Raw genomic sequence first — 5,129 nt, forward strand, 5'->3', positions numbered from 1 at the left:
AAACCATTGCTTTTAATTAACAGATCCATTTGTATTTGGACCATTTTAAAAGAAGAAATATATTCTCACTGGTTGATATAACCATTAAAACATGCTGATTTATAATTTAACACATCCTATATAGTCACATTTTAATATACTCTTGTGATAATATTTTATAGCTCTAAAGATGTGTAGATCATTATATAAACATATACATATTCACATGACAGAAGTTTAACATGCTGCATTGAGGGCTTTCCATGTTCACTCAAGCTCCAAAATGCTGGGAAATTGCAGCTCTTAATAACATCCTTAGCAAACATGTTATTTAGGTGATATTGATATGGTATGTTATCTCGAAGTTAGTTCCAGCTTCAGACTACTCTGGAACATACATAAGAACCATTCTGCTGAATCAGTCCAAAGAATCTTGTTCTGACAGGAGCCAACCAGATGCCTACAGGAAGACAGCAAGCAGGTCCTGAGTGCAAGAGTGCTCTCCCCATAAGTGATTACCAGCAACAGGCATTCAGAGGCCGTAGCCTTTATGGATGGCTGCTAGGGGCACAGTGGCAGATTTAAGTCACATGGCTCACTGAAATGCACAAGATCCCAATTCAATCCCTAAAAGCTCCAGTTGACAGATCTTGAGTAGTAGGTTTTGGAAAGACTTTGGCCCTCAAGGGTTGTTGCTGGGAAGCACAGATAGAATTAGATTTCTGTTCTGGGGAAGGGCTGAAGCTCACTGGTAGAACATCCATGTTGCAGGTGGAAGGTCCCAGGCTCAATTCTCAGCATCTCCAGGTAGGGATAGGAACAGCTGCTCTCTGAAACAGTAGAGACAATCAGTGTAGACAAAACTGAGCTTGATGGACTAATGGTCTGATTCAGTTTTAGACAACTTCCTATGTTCCTATTAAATGGTGAGATTTGGTACAGAACAGCTTCATTTGTTCACCCTCAGCAAAACATCAAAATGGGTAATCAGTTTTATGTACCGTTAGAACCTGGGCTTCCTGGGGCCTGGGGCTCTTCCTCCTCCACCTATTTCTCCTCATAACATGCATCCTCAAATGCCTAAGTGGACATTTGCTTCCCTTCTAATCCAATAGCTATGTAACCAGCCTGCCAGCCTTTTAGACTGTGCTGAGTTGAGCTTCTGGTATATAACTCTGACATTCTTGTCCCACTGGGTACACAGATAGTCCAAGAAATATTTCAGTGAATTTCTGACAGAGAATCTGTGGGAATGTTGAGGGTGGCATAATAATATTGATTATTAATATCCTTCCTAACTTGCACTAGCGAGCTTCTTCGCTTAGCAGAGCTACATTCCCCTTCTTGCTCAGCAGAAAGCTGGTTGCAAACTCGTGAGAGTCTCTTAAGACAATAAACAATTCAACCTGGCTTGCCCAGACTGACATATGTTCTATTATTCCAGGTAAGACCCCTTTGAGCCCTCCTAAAAGAATAAAGACACAACAGTCTTATTCATAAGTAACAAGAAGTAGTTTGGCTCACGATCAGGCAGAGCACAGTGTGATCCCTGAAAGCAGACTTTAGACTTAAAGTTACAAACATGTACAAACAGGTTTACCCCATATGGGAGATAACCTGGGGGACTGCTGGCTAGCAGCCAGCAGTCCAGTCCAGGTGAATCAGGAAGTTCGCAGAACGAAAAAGAAGATCGAAGAGAAGGAGGTGGCTGCATGACTTGGCCCTTTACCAGGTCTGGAAAGGTCACACCCACCTCCCAGTCACATGCAAGGAAGGATACTCCAGGCCAGGTGTAACAGGAAGTTCAACTGGCTAGACCAAACATTCCCTTGCATGTCCACTCTAGCAAAACAAGGAATGTTGTACTTGACTGCTCCCAGTGGATTACACCCCACAGAGTACAAGTGATGCCCCTCTTCCTCAGGTGGCAATTAGTTATTGCTTTGTAAAAGGTACTCAAGTCTTTCATCCAAGTTAGGCCTGATTAGCCTGCTCATGTATCTTACACTTGTGTCTCCTGGGCATCTCAAACTTTCCTCCTGCTGCTATGACTGAGCTTAATTAATTGACCCATCTTTGGAAATTCTTAGCAATAGGCCAGCCTTCCTGATCAATGCTGCACCAAGGAGGTGATGTGAAGAAGAAGCTTCTCCCCTCTGATTCTTGCCGCACAAATGCTGCCCTCTTGACCTAGGCTAGAGAGTCTGAAGGCGTAATAAAAAGCACTGCAGTCGCACGAGCATAATCCATAGTTCATACTTTAGACCTTGCTGGCTGGCTCCTCATTGTCCCATAAATCCTTTGGGCAGCCTTTCAGATCACAGCTCCAAAACTAATTCCAATTTGATCTCTGAAAGGCCATCAAGTGGCAACACTTTTTATTATTGAGGCCATTGGACACAAGACATATTTGGTAGTTATCTCTGGCTCTCCAGCTTCCATGCTGATTAATATGACCAATGCCATTTACTTTCACCCTCCTACCTCTTCACCTGCATGTGAAGCAAGAGATGACTATATTACAAGGGGCAAGGAGTGCAGATCAATACAGGGAATGAACAAGGAGGAGAGTTCATCAAGATGTCTATCATGACAGAATCACGGAAGTCAGCGGGGCTCTCCTTCATTAGTGTCTCACACCACCTGAAAATACATTTTTTCACCTATGTTCTATATTTGATAGCACTGTTACAATAGATGCATGGGAACTTATAACCACTGCCATGGGTCTAGTGTGATTCGAAACCACAAAGATCAGAGTTATTTTTTAAAGGCCACTCAGATGCCCCATTGCATCTCGTTTTGCCACCTCTGGACTTCATGCTACTCAAGGCCCTGTGATTACTCAGATCACAGAACACATTTCACGGAGTTCCTGGTCTCGGCAGCCTTCCAGTTTGGGCATGAAACAGCTGGTAAAGCACAAGCAAGCAAGAATAATAGCAGCCTAACCAGTAACAAGAGACGCGGGTGGCGCTGTGGGTTAGACCACAGAGCCTAGGACTTGCTGATCAGAAGGTCGGCAGTTCGAATCCCCGCAACGGGGCGAGCTCCCGTTGCTCGGTCCCTGCTCCTGCCAACCTAGCAGTGTGAAAGCACGTCAAAGTGCTTCTGCTCCGGCGGAAAGGTAAACGGTGTTTCCATGCGCTGCTCTAGTTCGCCAGAAGCGGCTTAGTCATGCTGGCCACATGACCTGGAAGCTGTACGCCGGCCTCCTCGGCCAGTAAAGCGAGATGAGCGCCGCAACCCCAGAGTCGGCCATGACTGGACCTAATGGTCGGGGGTCCCTTTACCTTTACTTTTAACCAGTAACAAACATATTAGGCTACTTTGCCTTCTCCCTTGATAGTTTGTCTATACTTAACAGGGGTGAGGAGTCCCTGTGTAAAATGCCCTCTGCACTGCCCGCATCAACTCTCTGGGAAATTAAAAGAGTAGCTGCTGCTCCAGCTAGTTCACTCAGTGCTTTTCTATTTTGCTAAATGCCTGCCGCACACCCTCAAGGCCAGGTGACCAGCAGTGGCTGGGATTGGTGGTGATGCTCAGCAAAGGAGGGTTATGCATTTTTTTTATTTCATTAAAAGAGGGTTGATGACATCAGCCTTGTGGGTTCCCTAGGGTCCATTGGCCCATATTTGCTCTATCATTAGGGTGCCCTGGAACTTCCATTTCTATTCTCTGCTTTCATTGAAAAATAATTTGGTCTTCAGTTTCCCATAGCCACAGAGTGATGTCCTTTGTGTCTATAGACCGAATGGGAATTCTAAACACCATAGTGGAGATAAGGGCACTCTGTTGTTTGGCCAAGTTTTCTCAGAGAGCAGTATATTTCCCCTGGGAAAATTTGGTAGATTGTTTTTGTTCATGTTCACAGGAAACACAGTTGAGCTCAAGAAATGATATTTTCCCTAGACAGACTAATGATCCTTTCTCCTGCAATATGTGCCTTTGAGATACGCACCTACACTTTCTTTGATGGTGAACACCAACCCATGACCATTGGCCATGCTGGCTTGGGCTGGGGGGGGGGCTCCCCCGAGTGCCACATATTCCCCATCCCTGATTTACACATTTTTTTGTTCTAAGGTTAAATTGCCACCTGTGGAACATATGCAGAATTTAAACAGGGGTATGTCAGTGATTCAAAGCTGGGGGTGTTCTTGTTTGTTACTATGTTATGCATTTTTGTGTTTTGATATTGTAATCCACCTAGTGATCCTTGGATGAAAGGCATTTATAGAAATTTAATAAATAATTTAATTTAATCTACTGGACAACAATGTGTGCTTCTTCCCCACATCTTATGAAAATGTCATTTTACATTTCACGGCAAAGACCTCCCTTTCTCTCATCTTAGAACTGTTGGTTGGATACTTGTCAGATCCTCAGCACTGAACAACCTGTACCCCACACTCCATTATTACTGCTGATGCTAATCTCTGACTGTTAAACACGGGTCAGAACCAGCAGATAATTGCTACTCCATTCTGCCATGCATGGTCCTTTGTGAGCAGTTAATGAATGTTCAGGAAAATAAAGCTGGATGGAGAAAAAAGAGGGGGTTGTGGTTTGCATACAATGAGATGGAGCACTGATAGGAAATAGGGAAGGGCACAATTCACGGATGGGGGAAAATAAAGAATTAGAAAAGATCATCTATATGGTGCTGTGTTATTCCTGTTCCACCCATATGGCTGTTGCTAACAGTGTTGTGCAGAATGACAACTCCCCAGGGAGTAATTACTTGCCGCTTTCTATTATAAGAGTTATTATAAGGAGCACTGTCACCATTGCTGGGGATCCAATTGCCATTTTCGACATGAAAAACACTTTAATGGCTACTGCTGTTAGCTTGTCTGACAATGAGATAGTTGCTTGTATGTCTGGATCTTACAGATATGTTGCTCCCAAGAGGGCAGGCTCTTGGGTAGAGACTAACTCCATAATGTGGAGTAGAAACACAAGGTCCCTCTCTCATAATGGCCTTCGTGGAGGGATGCACACAACACTGCTGAGGATTGAGAAGGGCAACCTCATGCTATCATACATACAAAAGAAGCCATGGCACATGCAATGAGTTTTTTGCATGACCCACAAATGCCTCTCTGTGATCTTCTTCTTCTTTGGCGATCACTCGTAGCCGAGTAAGA

This window comes from Podarcis vaucheri (assembly GCF_965113315.1).
Source record: "Podarcis vaucheri genome assembly, chromosome: 4".
NCBI lineage: Eukaryota > Metazoa > Chordata > Lepidosauria > Squamata > Lacertidae > Podarcis > Podarcis vaucheri.